Consider the following 21,724-nt stretch of genomic DNA (forward strand, 5'->3'; position numbering starts at 1 on the left):
CATGAGAAGTTATAGTAGAAATTACTGATAGCACAGAAAGAATAATTACTTCTACAGTCCCTGCTGGAAACTTCTCACAAGGATAACCTTGAACCACAACTGTGTTTTTTTAAACAAGCTTGCATCTAAATTGGCACTGGAGTTTCTGGAAAAAGGAAACACTGCCTCATTTAACAAGTACGCTTAAATCTGTTTCATGATTGAGATAATATTTTATTGCATTGTCAAATAAGTTTTGCACTGTAAACTTATTAAAGCAGTACGTTTTATTGCTTTATTGGGAATTCATTTCAAAAGGATTTCTGTGGTTAGAGCCAGATCAATAGCTGCGTTTTGCAGCATATGAAGATTTTCTTTTCATTTGGAAATAGGAGAGATTGCCTTAAGATTAATTTCAGCTGCAGCGTAAGGAGGATGTTGGAACAAGCAGGCATAGAATTCAGCACCGGCCATTATTTTGCCAAACGTAAAAACAAGGAACATTTTTCCCCACTTGACTTATATACCGTAGGCAGATCAGCTGAATTTTCTCAACTGCAAGATGCACCGTTTAAAAGTGACTGAGGACAGAGAGGCTCATGCACAGATGGACACACACATCATCAGGCATTTTTCAGGATACAGCAAAAGATCTTCCTCAGGAAGCCAGACTCAAAATGCTACAATTTTCCTAAAAGGTGAAACATTTCTTTTCAAAGCAAGTTAGAAATTCCAGTTTTTCCTTTGAACATGCTGTTTCAGTAAGTGCCCACACAAAGTAAATGCAATGTTTTGTTTCAGATCAAGTATTCCATAATGAATATTTTGCTTTGTCCCCTATAGAAATGTTCATGTCATAGGAAAAAAGAATAATGAAAAGTTAATCTGAAAATAATTAGCCCTTTCCCTAAAGATATAAGGAAAAAAAAATAATCACGTGTTCTAGTTGATAAAATGCTAATTTTCAACTCTTATTCCGGCCTGAGGCCTCGCAGGACGGAGTGTGGAATCAAGACCTACGCTCCATCCCTTGTTCATCCACTGATCATTTGGATTTGGCAGGTTGCTTTGTTCTTGTAGGTCTCCATTTCCTCATCTATGAAAGAGGGATGATGTGATAAATCTTTGTGCAAACGCATATAATTGCTATTGATGAACCTCACTATATGACAAGAAGAATTTTATTATGATTTTCTAATATTTTTTTCTGCTCTTCTAGTCATTCACTAAAACACACCACAGCTGAGGCCATTTTTTCATGGTCCAGAAAAGCTGTACAGCTCCTCTCTCCAAAATGACAGACATTAAAAACTCCTTCAGAAACGTTGGATTTATATGATATACCACCACTGCTGTTCCACACATAAGCACCATCAACAGTGGAGAAGGGAAGATGAAAAGAACCCATATTTTAGGCTTCCAACATCACTACCTAGACAAATTCAGCGTACAAATCGCATTCTGTATCCCTGATAATCTTCACATAAGAAACTCACACCATGCTTCAGGTGAACCAGACGTTCCTCTCACCGCGGGGAACCAAGACCGGCTAGCTGAGGAACAATGTTGCTCTGTAGATGTGACTGAATGCAACATGTGCTTTCACGGTCATCCACTTCTCATCGGGACCCAGTGAAAGGGAGCTTTGTCCCCTGCCTCATACGCACCTGCACAGCTGACCTGCTCCAGAAGGCGGCCACCTAAAGCCTGTCTATGTGATCTCAGTTGGCGTCTCTTGCCTTGGCAGCCTTGCCTAAGTCAACACACTAATGCTTCTCTTAATGAAAAAGTGCTTAATAATGTCTGTTCCAAGCCTGCTGTTCTTTAATTTCCAGTTGTGCTCCTGGTACTATCATCTGGTAGACATTATCTACAGCAAATTAAGAATTTATATACTTCAGGAAAATCTTGACTGGAGGCTCATCGGGGGAGGCTGAACGGGGGCTTTTTCATTACATTTTTTCATTTCGCTTAAAGATTGAAAAATGTATGAAACAGCTTCTCTTGGGAAGAAGAAATTTCTAACTCTTTAATAAGCACTATTTATCAAAGACATATAATGTGAACCATCTGCCAGATGTAGAGTACATGGTCTGGAAATTCTTGTATACGAGCTGCCTGAAGGCTTGCATCTGCCTTTATCTGTGCATTATGTCTGCTACATTCACCTTTCTGATAACCATCAGATCTTGGGGAAGCTCCTCACATACAGACACCCTGCCAAGGCCATTTTCCTCCAGCGACACCTTTCTTCCCCTCTACAATCAAGACACAGTCTCACCCTGTGGGATGAGACACCCACCCACCGTGAGCTTCTGGAGCTGAGGGCAGGTCCTTGCAGGAGGACAGGTCAGCCCCAGGTCCAATACCCCGCTCCATGCAAGCTCTGTGCCGCCGGCCAGCACGCCTCGTGGCAATCTGTTAGCAAATAGAAAGATACCATGGGGGAGATGGCCAGGATTAAAAAAACCACAAAAATGAGCACACTGGATTGAGTTAACACAGTTTTCATTTACATTTTCAACCTAGTTTTCATTTAAATTTTCTTTCCTACTACCTTTATAAATCTTTTTATATCTTTATGGCTGATATATTCATGGAACTGACTTATAGTAGAGGAATGTAACTTTTCAACATGTAGCCATGGTAAATATTTGTATAGCTCAAATATTATTAAATTGACCCATAAAAGCTTCATTATATTTTGAGAGTCAAGGTCTCAGTGTAATGGAAAGCTCCTTCCATTGCTATTACATTCTAATCAGATTACTTATCTAATCCTCCTCATTTATCAAGTGCATCAGAATTGATCTGCAATGTACAGGAGCTCTTAGTAGTTTCTGGAGAGGAGGTTTATTTCTGCCTCCTCTTCCTCGGTTCTTCATTTACTGCAGAAATAGCAACAGCCAGCTGCGGAGCACTGGCTCTGTACAATTCTCTAATACATAGCGAAAGGCACTATTAGGCAGATTCACTCTTACACATCAGTGTCTTTCTTGACATTAAAGTTGGAAAATGGAACAATTATTTTTGCATTAGCAAGTCATACTGACAAATTCCCTCTGCACCCTCTTCCTGTCATGCCAAAATGAATCATCAGCATCTTATTAAGGTGCCCAGGCTATCCCATAACAGTAATAAAGTGTAAATGTATCCCAATTATTCATTTAATGACTTCATGAATATTCAGTATTAAGAAGCAGTGGCTGAGCTCACTACAGTAGGTTATCAAGGACACAAGCTGAATATCCCTTGTTATTTCTCAGACAACTTAAGGTTTATTCAGATCTTTCCAGTATCTATAAATGATAATCCACTGGGACAACACCTATTCTGTGACAGGTACATATCCATATGGTTTCAGTGCTCTCATTTGCACATTTCTTGGGAAAAGATCTGATCTGGTAACAAGAACAGATTTCAGGGGAAAATCCAACTTCCACACCAAAGAAGCAGATGCCGGACCAGAATGACATGAAGTTGGATGTTTTATAGTATTTTTCATCTGGACTTCGAAAGTACTAGGTATTAAATGTTCTCTTTCACCTGCTCAGGGAAAGCTCTTTACATTTTGCTTTTTGGTAGCAAGTGAATCCGTTTGCTGTTGTATATCTTGCAGACTCCCCGTTGCTGCTGCCCTCCGCACCTCCACACCAACCCAGCCCACACCAGCGCTGTGACTGCTCACAAGAACCATCCCAGTCCAGTCAACAGGACGGTGCTGGGTTAAGTTTTGAAAAATGAGTTGGTACAAAAATGCTGAGCAATTTTATCACAGAAAATTACTGCTATGAAACAGATGCTCTTTTTTAAGAAATGAATGCCTATGAAAGCGTGAACAGTGACTATACATTTATGCACAGGTATACACTGTTCTACATCTGCTGCACTGTGTTCTGTGCTTTGCCCTGTGCATGGCCACCCTTGAGCACAAAACCTACCCTGTGTCTCTCCATCTGAATCTCTGGAAACCCATTTGGCCAGAGATCCCTGGCAGTGCCAGGAGGGACACCCCTCCTTCACACAAGGCTCCCGGGGGAGGGCTGTAAAGCTTTGATGAGCTTATAGTCAAAAGGAAACATTTTTGTTCAAAGAGCTGGCTACTGCCCAGAGCAAATCTCAAGTGGGCAAATGAGCAGCTAATCTCCTGACAGAAATTAAATTGCTAGCCTGAGAGTAAAAAAATGAGAGCAAGCTTGACAGAGTAGACCAGCTGTCTTTACAAGAGGGTCTACTACTGTTACGGAAACTTTAACCCAACCCCAAAGCTGCATCAAAAGAGATGGGAGTGGAGAGGACATGTCCTGGTCTGCTTCGAGGATGAGGATCAACTCCTGATGCAGCTGAAGGAGGAGGGCATTAAGACGAAGATTCACGCATAGCTCTTGCATTGCTTGAAGTACAGAGGGACCAGTTTAGACACATTCTGCTCTGACTGTGGCCTTTTTTCTTCAAAATTATGTATTCTTGAACACATATCTGAAGGCAGGCTAACACCTTAAAAGGGAAAGGAGACAGTTTTTGAAAAGTTTTGCCAGATAGACTTGAACTCTATTCTATCTACATCGATGACACAGAGTCCTTGAACCCAAGGAGTAAACCTGAAGGCTTGAAGAACAAGAGTGCCTGTGCGTTGGCCAGTCCCTGGAGAGCCGCAAAACACAGAGTTTCAAGGCTGTATCAAAGCTCAGTTGTTTGCCACCAAGCCAGCAGTAGTTTCAGAGAATGCAAAGATGAAAAACCATCTGTAAGCTGATTTATGATTATTTATTGGTTTGACTTTGTCAGTCCTACAGACACGCAAAAAAACAATGCCTCCCAAATATGTAAGTTGTCATACTGTGAAATTGATGCTGGTTTTGTAAGGGTTGTCCTTGGTTTTCTATTTTCTGGTTAACTGGAGAAAGTGTCACTTTTGCTAGGCACACTCCCTTGAGGATGCCTGAGAGTGAAAGCAAGGAGCATCAGGCAGTGGATGAACAGTTCGACTGCATTAGTTTTTACAAAAGAATCTTGTAGCTTGAGACATGCCAAGCAACACTTCAAAGAAAATACTATTTTTAACTCAATTAAATCAGTGAAAGAAAGACTGTCTCTCCCTACACCAACCACATATTCAAAGCACATAAAGTTCAATTTCTACTTTCCTTTTCTTCAAGAAAAATTATTTGCATTGCTTTTGGCCTATATATTGTAGAGTGACCCTAAATAAAGATTTTGCCAGTATGCTTTTGTGGCAATCTAAATCCAGCAAGGTTGTATAACTATGTTCCCATCATGTCTCTTCCACTGAGCAGACCTTCATCGGGCTCTTGCATCGAGGAGGGCAATTATTAACTATGCTGTGGAAATCATCACCACAGCATATTAGAGATCAAAAATGAAAATGGGTTCAAAATGGGAAAGGTTCACAAATGAGCTCAAAAATTTATGGAAGGCAAACTCATCAGTAGCTACTGAGCATAAAATGATCTAGGTGCAGCCTTGAGCACAAAAACAACCCTGCCCAGCCAACCGCGGTGAGCTAGGAGGCTATCCCATGGGAAGGGTCATACCATTTTCCCTTGCTTCTTAAACTCTTTCCCTAAGCAAATGCTATTGCCCTTTTTCAACTTGGAATACCAACCAGGTGTCACATCACTGTTCTGACAATTTGAACTAAACTTTGCAACAGGCTTCGTATCCACAAATGGAGATTGATTTCAGAGAATTCATGTTGCACTCAGATCAACGACAGCTTTGCGATGTAAGGAAGCTGGAAAAGCTGCTCCAGGCATTTAGACACCTAACTGCCATTGTCTCGTTATGCAGATCTGGCTCTAAAATTAAGAGTGAATCATCCTACCTAAATTTAGCCATGTAAAAGCAAACACTTAGACTAAGTAGTTCTTTAGGTTTATGATATCGTCAGGGAAAGATGGTTCAAGAACCTGATGGCTTTTCCTGTTGAAGATATTACAGTTCCTTTGGAAAACACATTTTCATGTAAATTCCTTTCGATAAATGTGTGTATAAATATATGTGTGCATACATATATATAAATTTATATGTTTTAAGCACAAAATCTGTGTTTTAACCTCCAGTTTTAATTAAGGACACACTAAAAGACAGGGTTAAATCTGTAGAGGTCAACAACTTGCTTGGATGGCATGATACACTCACATTCAGGAGGATGCTCATTTCTAGCCATCCCGTCTGTGATTTCTTTCTCTTTTTAAATGATTATGAAGACTGAGAGATTCTGTTCTCTGAGGAAGTGCTCTAGTTTTTACGTAGTTGGGATGTTTGTCATGAGCAAGCTTAAAAGTCAAAGGTTTTAGGTTTTACTGAAAATACTTTATGCTTCTATAAGCTTTCCCTGTAATTTATGTGCAAGTGGCTCCAAATACACAGCTGAGGATGCCGTCTGGGAATAAACTGAATTGTTATTTCTGGGATATTGCATCAATGACTTGAGTCTTAACCTACGGGAAAAGGGATGAAGAGCAAGCATGATAAAAGCTATCACTATAATCAGTTTTGAGACTACATTCCTACTGAAGAGAGATATTTCTTCTCCTTTTTGTTGTCATTGTAATCAAGTTGTTTACTCCCCAATATATTTGTGCACAACACCAAGAAACAGTGTAAAAAGCATAACTCAAATGAAAAATTTCCTAATTATTGTTCCATCCCAGTAATAAATATGTATGGCTGGCTCCTGTGCACAAAGGCAAACAGACGCCCTGGGAAAAGGATGAGATGCAGAAGTCAGACGTATTTATTACTGAGCTGTGCAACACGACGGAGGCGTGTGCTACCATAACAACCTCTGGCTAGTGGAGATTCATTGCACAGCAAGAGAAAAAGGACCTCACTGACCCAGTATATTGCAAGGACAATGGAAGGATGTCTCAAGTGTGAGCCTCACTGAGTGACAAAGTACTCTGGAATTAACAGTGAAGGAACCTTATCCAGGAAAAAAAATATTCCAGTGCACATTAATCAGCCCAAATAAAAATAAATGGAAGAACTCATATGTTTATGGTTAAACCAAATGTGTTCTTAGTCACTTTGCTAGTTTAAAGAGGTATTTGAAACTACAGTTCAGGGAAGCATCTAATCTTTATTAGAGCCTCTTTGTCAAAGCAGCTCTTTTGACTAGCTGCTATGCCCCATTTTCCCCAGATTCTTTGCTTCTCATAGCCAGTCTGTCACTCCTTGCAGTGGTTTTGGAGAGTTGAGACCTCCACCACTGCTGGCCTTATTCCCCCAGCACCGCAGGGATTTACCAGCCATCCTCACTATCCCTACTGATACTTGCTGGCGAAAGCATGTGGTGCTTCAAAGCAGTACTTGCTTTTTAACCACTTTTGCCATCTTCTGTATGTTGTCTCCGGGGAACAGTGTAATCACCACTTATTAAGACACAAACAGGGCAGCTAAGAAATCCTATAAATGAAAGGAGGAGTTCCTTATCCCTACTACAGTCCTTCAATGTCACAGAACCCTATCCAGAACTCACCTGTAAGCCAGAAGCTCCAAAGTTTCTGGGATTAAAACCCATTAGCAAACATTAACATTTCCCACAGACCACTGCAGACAAATATCACCAAATATACAACTGGAAGTGCTGTCAATGTGATATGATTCTACATATCAGCTGTAGGGCACATACTGTGGCCCTGCGGATGGCACGTTTTGGAAGCCAGGTCATCGAAAATTGCACAGAACCTATTTCTTAGAGAGACCTGGAGAACTGTGCTGCACATGGGACTAAATGCAGCTCTGTCTGAGCCTCAAGGCACCCAGGCTAGAGTTTCTTCAGGTATTACAGCAAGTTTCAAAAAAAATCCATCATCACAAACAGTTCTAATTATTTCCAGCCAAATGCCTGTAACCTTGGCAAAAAACAATTATTGAGCAGGCTATTGATCTAGTCAGTAAATAAACACAATTATGTCATCAGTAAGCTAGAACCCTCCCGGGTATAAAACCAAAATGTTAAGGACTACTAGTTATCTGACATATGATTTTAATTAGGATTTATTGATTAAGGTTTTTTAAAAATGAATGCACTTTCTTGGTAAAAGGCCTGGTGCGGAATTTCTGCAAAGTTAAATAATGTCCGACTTGCTATATAAAGACCTGTGACCCACACCCTAATTACTTCACTGAGGAAGTTTGTTTTTTATTTCAACAGAAGGATGCATGCAACATTTATTCTAAATACCATGAATGTTTAATGCAGAGGGAGAAGGTCTCAGCTAACAGAACTGCACATGGAGGTGATCTCAATGCCTGGCCGTAGCCATCTAACCATGCAGTGAAATAAAAAGAAATTAAAAAAAGAAAGAAAAACCCAAACCACTTTATTAAATGCTAATTCTTCTAACAATCTAGAGATAAGATGTACTGTAACATGTCCTTGGAGCCCAGTCATAGTTTAGGGTCTGCCTACAGCAGGGGTTTGGCACAAGCTTAAGCCCTCTTTAGGAGGAATCCCACAGTTACCAGCAGGTCAAGGTCACAGGGCATACAGGTTCTTTATGGCTCTGGGCTGGTCAGTATGGGGTTGATTCTACATGCTTAGGGTCAACCTCAGCCACGGAGCAGACTCATTTTGGTCTTCTTGCTACTGCAGGTAAAAAAGGAGCCCTTTGGGTGCTGCAGGTGGCAACGAGAACTGCCTGCGGAGGGGAAGCTCCATCAATACAAGCTCCCCACCATTTACATATTCCATAAAATGATTGTTCACAACAAAGTTCAACTTAAGGCCAACTAAATGCAGACATATTTCTCCTGCTAAAATTCGTAACCACAACATGTTTATGCAGCCAAGAATCTGGCTTTACTTCGTTAGCACCTTAGGCAATTTTCCACACAACAGGTGAAAGCCACAGCATCTCCTGCTCTCCCTTCCTGATTACCTGAGCAATGTATATCATGATATACATACAGATCTCCCAATCTAAGTAACAGCTCGTTAATCTGTTAGTATTACGGTACAGGTAAGGAAAAAAACACCTTCTGGGGAGGAGCTATTTTCTTTAAATGTCAGTTTGTGTCAGAATCTTTTATCCGCCTGAGTCAGGAAGAATTAGTATTTCCTGAGCAGGCTGCAGGGAGCTCCACGGCTCTGCCTTTCAGGTAAAACTAGTCCTGTTTCTTTGTTGGACACAAAAAGCACACGACCACTCAAAGCTCTGTGCAGCTCCGTTAGAACTATTTACTCCAGAAAACGCTATTGACATTTGATTTTTCTGAAGTATTTAAGGAAAGAAAAAAAAAACCAACAAACCCAAGAACAAAACCCTAAACCCTTCCAGAGGTCTCCTGATGCTTGAGTGACATAAATGTTCACTAGACCATAGGAGAGTCTAGTCTAGTTTGTTTAAATTCAATTACGCCATTATCTGCAACAGAATTCACAGGGGCCTAATGAAATGAATGGCATACCTGTACAAGGGAGGAGACGGACTGCACGGCCCGCTGGCAATGCTCTGCAACGAGAACTGGGGCTGTGTAAGGTTTTGTACTTGGCTAGTTACTTGCCTTTGCCAAGTGTGACCCCGTGTCTAAATGTCACCAGGAGAGAGCGAAAACTTAAGTACTGTCATTTTAATTTTCTTCCCACTGGGTAATTATAAATGAGACTGGAGCCTGTTTTATTCTCTCATTTCTCAGTTCAGCTAAAACTGCATAAACATGTGTGCCAGCCTCTGGCATGGGCAGCTCTGCTGCAGCAGCGACAGCTTTGCCCCTTTGTACGAGGGAAGGGAATGGCAGCATCAGTGCGGGACAGGGACCCCATCACAGCTCCAGAGTCACAGCAGCAATGGCTGTTCAGTGTGAAGTCCCAAACTACTTCAAAAGTAGAAAAATTATTCTCTTTCAGAACAAAACAGAAGCTTTGATGTCTCCCACAGCAGAAAAAACCCAATAAATTTCACGTACAAACCAGTTTTTTCTTTTTTTTTTCAATTACGAAAATGAAAGCATGTCCCAAGACTTATCTGAGACCTGGTTTCTGGGTGTCAAAGTCCGAGACAAGCCCAGTAAAACAGGGGCTGCAGTGCTTAACGGAGGCTGTATAACCCACGGCTGGGCTTGGGATGTCAGAGGCAGGGCTTTCACCCACCTGCTGCTCCCAGTGCGGCACTGTGCCCAGCCACAGTGGTGCAGCCTGGGCAGCCCTGCCCTGGGGTCAGGAATGCCACAGCTTCCAGGAATACCAGGTCCTGGGGCCGAGGGCCAGGCTGGCATGTGGGGACCCTGTCACAAACTGTGTAGGCTCCTAGAAATTCACTGAAAGGGATGCATTCCTACAAAAGCATTTTAGTTTTGAGAAACGGGCACTTCCTGGTTAAAGAGCTGTTTCATCAGACAGCTCCCATCTGGCTGTACCCGCTGGAACACACAGGCAGGCAGGCTTCAGCTGCAGCTCAAGGCATACAGGCTGACTTGAAAATACCAGCAGTGATAACAAGGCACTGAGAGATAAACCCGGCCGGAGACCTCCACGATAAACAGTCTCAGCATAGCAGTGGGAGCAATTCCCAGCCCACCCCAGCGCCTGCTGGCTGGGCGTGCTGGTGATCAGCTGCCTTTCTGGGAGAGCACTGTAATCACAAGCAGCTGCGTAGTTTAAAAATTACAATAATCCTGTTGATGCCAATAATATCTCCTTAATTGCTAGAAGCTGGTGTTTGGGTGCCTGGATGCTTTTTTCTTGCCCAGGTTTGCCCTTTTAAACAATTTATATCTATTTCCTTCTGAGGGAAAACAAACAGCAAATTACAGTGCTGGGGTAATGTTTGCTAATTGCCTGTGCCAATGAAACACACCTTTGAATGGTGTGAGCTTCCAAACTGTTACATAAACCAGCAGCTAACTTATTTATTAGCTCTGAAAAGGAGCCGAGGATCAAACCACAGTGATTATTCTCCTCAGTCCCCAGGGCTGACTGCTGTGCAGTTGCTGGAAGATCATAAACACAGTCCTGAACTAGAAATGGGAATGGGATTGGGAAGGAGTGGCCTCAAACCCAGCCCAGCCAGGCTAAATTTAGCCCCAAGAATTTGCACAAATAGCTTTCCAGCTTCCTTGCAAGCCAAGTGGCTGCCCCTGTCTTCCTCAAATCTATCCAGTAGAAAATGTTGGGGCATAATTATTTCAGCACAGTCTCCTGGACCTGCTACTCTCATGTCCATTAATTCCGGGCCTTGCTCAGATGCAATGGTGCTCCTTTTGGCTGGTAACCACAACTGATAGTGGAATAATAAAAAAAAAAAAAAAAAAAAAAAAGTAATGAACAAACCCAGGGCAAATACCTGCCTGCCAAAGCAAAAGGGACCACCCTGCACCACGTGGGCAGCGCAGGAGCTGTGGGCAGCGCAGGAGCAGCACTCGCTGTGGCTCCAGGATGGGCTCTCACTCCCTGCAGGAAGAGGCAGTGGAGGCCAAGCAGCCATAGAAGGTGCTTTTTGCTCTGCACATCTCCCTCCTCTCCTCAGCCATGCCTCGCTCCTTGCAGGTTATGCCTTATTTTTCCCACTCCTTCCCAGGGAAAGTTCAGCCTGGCTCTCTGCTGGCTGAACTACAGGTACATGCATCAGTCTCAGCCTGGACCCACATCCATCTGCTCCTTCTTCCACAAGAGCGTGAGCCTGACCCAGTCGCTGTGCTCACTGTGGGACCCTGCGGACGCCTGCTGGGTGGCCAGGCTGAGCCTGCGACCCCAGGGGCGAGCAGGGGGCAGCTGGGGGACCCCTCCCTGCCAGCCTGGTCCTTGTTCCCGCTGCCCAGGGGTCCCTAGAGAGCTGCCGCCCACCATGGGGAAAATGCAGTGAGATTTACTCATAGACTTATCTGTCATAAAACAGGTAGTATGGAAAGCAGCTGGACTCACAGCCTCACCTGGCAGCACGAGTGTTTTGGGACAAGCCTGGCTCTGACCCACAGAGCAAGGGCAGGGCAGCAGCACGCTGCTGGCAGAGGGGACAGCAGCGCCGGGAGCGACAGGAGAGGCCATGGCTTGGGGAAGGGAAAGGTACATCTGCTGCACCTGAGCAAGGAAGGAAGCATAAAGGACCTCTGGGACACTTGGATTGGAATAGATGGAGTTCAGAAAATTAGAGAGTGTATAGTAAACAAGAGGGAAACAAAGCAGAGAAGATGAAGTTTGCAAATGGTTGAGGAAACACCTGTATTTTAGGGTCTTACCTGGATCAAACTGACCTGAGGTTCTTCCTAATACTGGTATTTGGGGAAGGTAGAATATGGAAAATAGAACTTAAGCCTGTATGCTGATGACATGAGCAGATACTTAGGGTCTGTTCGCTTATTTGGCTTCCGTTTCTCACAGAAAAATCACAAATACTTTAGATTATCTTGCAAAGAAAACCTAAATGAGGTGTGATGTTCCATTTAAAAATCACTAAGCAGTGTGATTTTGGGTGTGGGAAGGGGGACAGAAGACAGGCAAAAAAAGGGTGGCTGAGGAATATGCATCATGGCAAAACAGAGAGCGGCTTGTAGGCTGGGTGGCAAGAGCCCAGCCAAGCCCAGCACAGCAACCTTGAGGTACTCCCACAGCGATTCTCTGCTGCTGCGAGAGGAAGAGAAAACATTGCTGCTGCCTTAAAATGGCTGTGAGACTCCTGGCCTTGGTGTGCATCCATGGAGCGCAGGAGGGGGAGGGGAGCTCCTGCTCCCCCCCCCCCCCCAGTCAATCACCTAAATCATGATCTACCCTGAAATGAACAAGAACCTAAGAGGTGGCCATAATGCATTGCACTAAGAGCAGAGAACGGGGGGGGGGGGGGGGAAGAACAATGATTTTTTTACTTGATTCTGAAATAAGAACAGAATAGTTCTTTGATTATTACCAGTGCTAGGATTTCTATTCGGATGATTTCCCTCATCTCTGTTATGGCCAAGAGGCAGGAGAGAGAAGAGGAAAAAAAGATAATAATAATAAAAAAGTCCAGCACAGGCTGATCTAGCCATCTCAAAGCACTAAGTAATCAGATGGCCATCCTTCTGTACCAGTGTGATCAGTGAGGGGAAATCAAATGTCTTTACGCTTTTTTTTTTCTTTTTAAATTGTAGGGCTTTTTTCCTTTGTTGTATATAAGTGATTCCCCCCCTCTTCCCCTTTAAATCATGTATTTATGTTTCTTTTTCTTTCCAAATAGCTAAAAGACCACATCTTAAAAAAGAAAGTTTGGGTACTCGGGGTAATTAACACCACAAGGTTCCAAAGGCTTTGTTACAGAACATTTTGCATTACACAAAGCTGTAAACCCCAATAATTAACTTTTCACTGAAGTACTACAGCATCTTTACAACAAGCTTTTTTTCAGCAGTCTTTCTGTAAGTTAAACAACATCCTCGCTATTTTCTCCCCTTGTTAGTCTCTGGGTCGAGCCAGAGAGTGGGAGCTCGGTTAGACAGATTTTAGTTTCAATGAAAGAGCACGAAGATGCCTGCCTGACATCAAGGGGAAGACTGATGCTGTGTGTAAGTAATGAGCTTTCTTCTATTTTCAACTGCAATAAAGAGAATGTTACAGAATTTCTGTTCACATTTAGAATGGGTAAATGTGGAGGCTACGGACTCAAATTCATCCCTGGGCAGAGGAGACTAACACACTGTCTGTGCCCACGGGAGCATAAGTTTAGGGGTATGGGGACATTCGAACCACACAGAAGCCACAAACAGCCCTATGTAAGTAGCAATTTTGTTCAACCTTTGATTTTTAGATTTTTTTTTTCATTTATTTTCAATCAACATCATCCTGTTTCCAATAACATACTAATTAGGCAATGAGACTGACAGTGATCCTTGTATTGCCTTCTAGTGAAAATAAGCTGGATATGGGGACACGGTGCCTGATTAAGGCACACTTCCCAGGTAACTCAACAGCCTGAGCAACACATTCATGTCCCTGGCTCCCTGAATGACAGGATTTTACAGAAAAGGTGGAACCTGGGTGGAGAAATGATGTCTGAGCGGACAGATGTCACTGCAGACCTACCCACTCAAATGAGGAATTAAACAGAACCTTCCTCCCTATGGCACCAGTCTTGCTCCCAGGCAGGTCTGATGGAGGCTGCACAAGACTTGCAGAAGTATTTAGTCCCAGCTTTTTTTTTTTCTTTTTCTTTTGCCTTTTTTTTTTTTTTAAAGTACAAATTAAACACCAAACCACACTTTGATGTTGAGTGAACTTTCCATTTGTTTAATGATTGGAAAGTTTGTTCAATCCCCACATTTGCTGCTTGTTAACCAAGAGCAGCACTACTACTTCGTTTTACAGCTGCCAACCAAACTGGCCTTAATAACTACCTGCCATGGTTCTGTCTCCCTCCCTCCCATCAGAGGCTGTTCCTTATCAAGAACACTCTTTCACCAAGTGTATTATTGGCTAAAAATAACAAACATACTTAACAGCCTGTTTTCTACAAAACAGACATCTTTTTTCAATATATGAAAATTTCCATCTGTCTAAGTGTCATCTTTTGTTCCTTCCACCCTCCTTTGTATCCTTCACAGATTTCCTGCCAGTATTTGGTGGCCAAGGAACACATGTTGCACCAGCGAGTGGGAAGGACACAAAGTCCAGTTTATTTCTTCAGTGACACAGCCTGTTCAGAATTGGTTCTGCTGACATGCCCACATGCCAAATCCAGGTGCTTCAGTTGAGCGATTGGAGTGAGGGACCCACACGCTGACCCACACACCTTCAGCCAGATTGTGGATGAAAGTTCATTAGATTCTACCACCACAAAAGCCAGGGTTAAGGTGTATTTTCATCGTCTGCTTATTTTCCTATATTAGCATTAATGTGAATGTGCTTCATTGCAAGAACAGGTGAAAAAATACTTGGAGTCTGAAAGGTTTGAGCCCTGGTATTTAGTATTATTAGGGTGATTTAAAAAAACCTAAGGGTGAAAGGAGAGTTGTCCAGATCTGCAAGGTCCCAGCTATGCCAACAGGTGATATAAACACCCTCCCAAAGACCTGTTTTAAGAACTATTGGGAGGTTTGCCACATTCTAATCAAACTGCTTCTTTATTCCTTTAGAAAACTCCAGCTTCCTTCTAGCCTCAAATTACAAAATTACTGCAGCAGCCTGCAGAGGCTTTAAAAAAAAAAAAAAGTGCCTTTGGATGGAGAAGGAGGAGATAAAGGAGGAAACTGTTTCCATGGGATAGCTTGGGCTTAAACACTTACTGAATGTTTTGGTTAGGTTGGATCATCGTTCTTTTATTTTAAAAAGCAAGGATGAAATACTGCTTTTGCAAAGATCAGTGAGTGGTCTTACCATCATGACTCAGAGGAGCTTGGTTTCAGCCAGTCACTAGATCTTTTCAAAGAGATCACTAAAGTTTGATTGAAAAAAGAAAGGACAGGTTTTCCTCATCTGCATCTTCCCCTCACCCTGCATCAAGGCTTCAAAACACTCCCGAGGCAGTAGGAAGGAGCCTGCACAGTGCCTACGGTTTCAACAGCAGTATGAACGGCAGCAAAGAGGACAGACTTCGGAGCACTGCCCTGGTCTGATCCCCGCCACAGGCCCTCTGTACTGGCTTCTGGCTGGAAATGAAGCCCCCACATGACTTGGGCTTTACCAAGTTGCTTGATCTGGAAAACTTAGCTGGAAGGTACAGGCCTCCCTAACAGCCCTTGCACAGAGTCAGCGGTGCCTCCAGCCCGATCCCTGTTTTCGCTGAAGAGAACGTTCAGCGCTGTTCACCAACACCATTACTCTAAGTCAACCTCCTTGATTTTTTTAGCTCCCTGAGGCAATGTGGGGAGACCCCTCTCCCCAGGCAAGTCTTTTGAGTATTGCTTGGTATTCTGCCACATGAACCAAACAGGCCTCCTGGGAATCCCAGACATTATTTTTAACACCTTCTTCAAAGAACCAACCTCCAGCTGCTTGCAGCCATAACCCTGTCACTGCATTTTAACAACGCGTTTGCCACAACAGCTTATTGAACTCATTGCTGCAGGAATGGCAGCTATGCGCTTGATTAAACCTAAGACGTAACCCTTTGAGGGTTTAAGACCAAAAGGGACTGTCCCATGTCCAGTCAGTATCCTGTTTATTTTCAGGCTATTACACTCATCCTGCTCTGAGCTCAGGACCTTGTGTCTTTCCCAAAGGCAACCATGACCCTGGGATGCAGCTTTCATCAGAGATGCAGAACCTACTGCAGCCCTTGGTAGATTGTCCCAGTCACTCTCACTTGAAAAACCATTTCCAATGGATTTTTATCAAACTTTAGCTCCCAGCCATTATTTTTGCTTTGTCCTCCTTTGCAAGAACAAAGAGTTCATCAGCACATGGTATTCTCCCTCATTTCACCATGTTTATGTGGTCTAATAATGTTGCTTCTCAATTTTCTTTTTGACAAGCCAGATGATCACATCACATTTAATAACATCACATTTAAGTTTCATGTACCAATAACGTTTTCTAATCCACTGGCACCTTCACATGGTTATAACTACATCCACATAGGAGACTGCCCTGAAAAAATGACCACAGGGAAGATAAACACTTGCCCTTCCCTGCTGATCCATACTAGCCCAAACCAAAAAAACCCCGATGCCACATATAGCTCAAATGTGGACTTCCTTCTGAATTTCATTTGAATTTTTAAGCTTTCAGGTATTTTGTACTTTTTTTGTCTAAAAAAAAGGACAGGGTGTCTTTTCACCCAGATGAGCATTCACTTCACAGATTACTTGAGTTCAAAATGAGATTTAAAATAGCTCTCAGCTGTAGAACCTATATAAAATTCTCCCATCTTATGTTCAGGGAAGGGAAATACCCTGCTGGAGCAGTTTTACATTTTTATTCAAAGGAATCTGAAATACATTTTTCAGCTTTCCAGAAGTATTTTCAGCTGCTGTTGCTAATGCTTTCCAAAACTCAATGCAATTACTTGTTAATAAAAACATGTTTTAATATGCTGGCAGAAAAATTGATACCATTTCCATTCTCTGCCTTAAAACAAATGAAACGTAGGAAGGAATTGAGCTGTCTCATTTCTGAAATGGGAAGCAGGTATTTTTTAAAGTTCAGATCATTACCAAGTGTAATTTTCGTACAACAAGTTTAACTCTGACCTTGTGATACTTCTCTGGTGTTAACTTTGTAGGGGAATGTATTACTTACAAAACCTAAAAAAAGGAATACCTGTTTTAAAATCTTCTGGCCTCCTCACTTATCAAAGTGAACAATATCCCTAGTTCATCATCACGGAATCAATTTGCGTGAAAACTAAGCTGTGCCTACTGCTGTAAGGCTGTCTAATAAGAGAACAGGACCACGTGAGCTGGCTCCAGCCATTTGTGTTTAAGCAGATACAAGGCCCCTGAACAAGCGGCTGCACTGTTCCACTGCATGGATACTGGAGCTGGGTGTCACCTTTGTTCACACCCATTTATCTGTACTGAACGGGATGGAGCAGCCTGCAAACGGGCCAAAAGCCAGTCTCCCCTGTGGCTGTTAGGGGGCACGCTGCTAGGCAAGCAGCACTCACCATGCTGTTTTTTCCCACCCTTTCCCCCTGCTCAGTGCATCAGGCCTAACTGAAGTTAAACAAAAATCAGTCCAGACTGATCTGCAGCTTTCAATTTTCAGGTATTCTTGATGCCATTAAACCTGGAAAAAGCCATTTACTTTGAGGCGGCATCTATCTTTTCCTTGGAATAGGGAAAGCGGTTCCGTTTCACTCTGCTTGAGGGAAAAGGAGGATGCAGGTACCAGGAAGCTCTCCAGATGGTTTCAGGATTCATGTCTTGCAGAGAGGAGAGGTGAGGCTCTCATCTACTATCAGTTATGATAGTACTGACACAGGAAAGGAAAGAGAATTACTTTCTAGCTTAATGCTCAAGACTCTCAGCAGTGCTGTGGGATACTGCTGCTCCATTTTAACATGTAATTTCTTTGAGTGAATGAAATAGTACCTGAAAGTGATTGAGAAATATAGCCAGGTCAGAATACCTTATGGGTTGGTCTCTAGTTTATGTGAAATGACTGTTCAGATTCACTCGCTCAGAGATGGGAAATGAACTTGGATCTCACTCCTGGAGGGAGAGCCTGGATAAGGCGGCATATCCCAAACACATTTCTGGGCCTGATCACCCCAGCTGGGAAAGACCCATTCAATCTGCAACAGATGTGGAGAAGGGCTCTTAGAATAACACAGCTGTGGAGAGGTTAGCTGATAAGAGAGTGCACAGATAAGGCTCATGTAACCTTGGAAAGCCAAGGCTGAACCTGCTGCCAGTAAATTCAGCACAGGGGCTGGGAAAGGAGGAAACACAAGGGAAGGGGAAGAGCTGTCTATGGTGAGGGACAACACTGACAAAGAATAAATAAGTATGAATAAACCACAGATAAATTCAAGCTTGAAACTAGCTTCTTCTTTAATCACCTCTGAGATAACAGCAGGAGAAAACGGTAGCAGCTTTGCCAGTAGGAACCTATTCAGTCTTAAGATGAGGGCCGACAAGCTTATAGATGGGTGGTGATGCAGAAGGTCCACCATAGATGCCTGTTTCTGGGTTGCAGCAGCACTACTGGCGAGATTTCAGAGGTGTAAGCTCTGGGATGGGATTTTGCTTGTTTGTTTTCCTACAGAGAGCCTGATACAGGCCAGTATTTAAAGAAAACCTTTGAATCTAGTACCTGCAGTAAACACCTATGCCCAGGTTTTCAAAGACAGAGAACTAACTTGAAAATCTGATCCCTTTTCAAAGCCTATGAAGATCCATACCATACAGAAATCTGAGTCCTTATGTTTGCTTTGCATCATGTTCCCTAGAAATAGGTACAGAAATTATTTTTTTCTGTCTGTCTTCATAGAGTTGTCAACCCTGTGGTACAGTGAATAATTCCTACTTGGTCTAGAGTCTACAGAGGAGGACTGTGACCTCTCATGGTCTGTTAACTGCTACTGTTATTCTAATATAAAACATAGATATGCATATGCATATGCATTTAACTATATATAACAATAACTATTTCCCTTTCGCATAGGTACTCTTCTCATAGGGTCACAGTACTTCCAAAACAATCAAAATGTAAATTCAAATAAATTGCGTAAGTCGTAGAACAAACAAAAAGGTTTTTCTTTAGCAGAGAATACACAGCGGATCCCCTCGTTCAATTCCACCTCTGTGTAGTGTATGTATTGTAATAATGTCAGCACATAGTATTGCATGAGTACCAGCTGCTGCACAAGCCTCCAGCTCCTCACCCTCCTGCCACATTAGCCTTCAACTAATGTCAGGAAGTGATTTTATGAAGGTCAAGAGAATTCTGGCCACTGCAGTTAAAATGTTTTTGTCTCAGTGATATTTTTTTCTCCCAGTGTGTTCTGCCAGGTTTGGTCTGTCATTTTTTTTTTTTTTTTTTTTGCTTTACCTTGTAAGCTTTCAATTATATATTAGTGTGCAGAGCTTAAATCAGGAATTGGAAAAACATCTTTTAATATTAAGCACTTCCAGGAAAGAATTTATAAAAACCTGCAATGCTCTATACAGATGGTTCAGAAGAGAAGTAATCAACCAACTCCGTAAATGTCAAGGGGAAGATTAGCCTTTACTTCTGATGAATCCAATTCAGCAGACACATTAAAAGGTGCCTTTGCATGTGGAACTAAAAGGACTATTTCCTGCTCTAACAAAGTCTTTGGCTTTCCTGTTAGTGGCTGCCAGTTTACCTCATGCGAAGGTCTGATTAAGTATTGTAAAAGAAAACAAAACAACCACCCACACACCCTCAACCCCAAAGCAAAACCAAAACCACCTTCATCTAAAATGTTGAAACACCTTTAAAGACCATCTGCCCCCTTGCTGAAGCTGATAGAGGAGAGTTTTGGCCAAGTATTTCAGATTAGTAATTACAGAAAAAGGATTTTTACTTTGATTATCAATTTGGATTACAAGATTAGAACACTGACTTTGAAAAGCTGTTCAGATGGAGCCTAACTCTGAATGTCACTTACCTTGCTGCAGATCCTTTTTGCTGTTCAATAACGTAAAGGGCTAAAGCAAAGCTTAGTTACCTTAGATGCTCCCCACAAGTACAAACAATAAGCACAACAGATTTCTTGCCACATTTGGTCAAAAGCCTCCCTAATATGTCTACACTAACCTGTTTGGTAAGGGTTTGGGCAGAGGAACTGAAGTCAGCCAAAGGACTCCCCTGGAGCAGCAGGCACTGAAATACTGTCTTGGTTTAAGAGCACACTATAGCACATAGGTTGCTGCAGTAAATGCAGGCTGTAGGACTGCTCACAGACAATCCACGAGACATTTCTGATTATTTCAATGGACTTTGGAGCCAGCCTGAAATCAGGCAGGATCCACTGTACTCCCTAAAGATAGCAGCCTGCACACTTGGCTTTGTGGTCGCATGAGGCAACTTCAGAGGCAGAAGACAGTAAGAAGCTGTGCAGCCTGCAGCTGGCTACCCTTGTATGCACTAGCACATGCACTGTAGAAAAAAACCCTCCTTTATAGGTCGAAATACTTGATTTCCCACTTCTTTCAGATATGAATTAAATGCACAGAGCAACATTTTTAAGACATTAGAGATTTTCTTGAGAAAATATTAGTCTATTTAAGTAAAATTACAGAATCTTACCGTGCTTAAGTGGGCTGATTTGTGAAGACGAGCTGGGAGCTGCAGGCATCAACAAAGCAGTAGGGCAGTGCCCTCCCCAGCCTGGCGCAGTCCTGTTGTGCCCAAGCAAGAAGGGCAGAGTGGGTTGGGTGCTGGTAATAAGGGTCAGCCAAGACTCCCATGGGCATCAGACAAGCGGTCCAAAGTCACCTGCACCACATCAGAGCTGATCCTGCAGACACGCAGCCAAAACCCAGGGCAGGGGAAGAGGATGCAGAGCTTGGTGGCGCACTCAGTGTGTATTTGCAACACGACAGCAGGGCAGTAAAGGCCTTCAGATGCTTTTACTCAGGATGGAGTGTATATTAGTGCTTTCCTTATTTCAGCCTTCTGGTGACATCCATGGTAGAAATTAATTGAACTGCAGCAGAAAGGCTTGGGCATTCTGGGAAAAAAAACACCAAACAACTATATGAACTTTAAATGCTTTTGTTTCCTTCTTAAACATATCTTATTTTTAAAAATACGCATAAATTAATATTACAGGACTTTTTTTCAGTCAGGATGACACAATGTCTCTGGCATTTACAGAAAGCAGAGACACATGAAACAAGCTCCTCTTTCCTGTTCACAGGTAAAACCAAAGGAAAGGAAAATAAGCAATTATGAGAGATGGGAAGCTCTTGAAAACCCAGTCTTCTTTTGTAGTGCAGATATTTCAACACACCCAAATAGTATTAAGGTCTTCATTTGCCCTATGAACAGCGAGACAGTAATTTCACAGTTTGTCAAATGTAGGAGCAAAGAAATCCAAAGTGGTCATTGAACCAATAGAGGAATGGTTTGTGAGCACCACCACTGATACTGGCCTCTTGTACTGTCCTCAAGTGGTCCAAAACTGTCAGAAATTAATATGAGATGATTTCTTGCCAAGCTATTGGAGTAAAACGTAAGGAAATCAGAGCTCTTTTTCTCCTACCCATGGGATAGCAGAAACATGCAAGATTCTTTGGAAGACTAAAACTGCAGCTTATTGAAGTTAACGGGCACCATTAACTGGGCTCTGCAGAAGGGAAGCGTATACCAGAAATAAGCTCGGAAGTACATTCATGT

At 42.6% G+C, this 21,724-nt stretch overlaps 1 long non-coding RNA gene across 2 annotated transcripts in view; it reads right to left on the reverse strand.

The window, feature by feature from the left end:
* LOC308072673 overlaps positions 1–21,724 on the reverse strand; it is a 302,394-nt gene that overhangs the window by 34,866 nt on the left and 245,804 nt on the right. For both annotated transcript variants that reach the window (XR_013931733.1, XR_013931734.1), the window contains one exon: positions 1–21,056. This exon is cut by the window's left edge and continues 34,866 nt beyond it. This is a non-coding gene — a long non-coding RNA (uncharacterized lncRNA). The remainder of the gene's footprint in view (positions 21,057–21,724) is intronic.

This window comes from Falco punctatus, assembly GCF_963210335.1.
Source record: "Falco punctatus genome assembly, chromosome: 13".
In the NCBI taxonomy this organism is placed as follows: Eukaryota; Metazoa; Chordata; class Aves; order Falconiformes; family Falconidae; genus Falco; species Falco punctatus.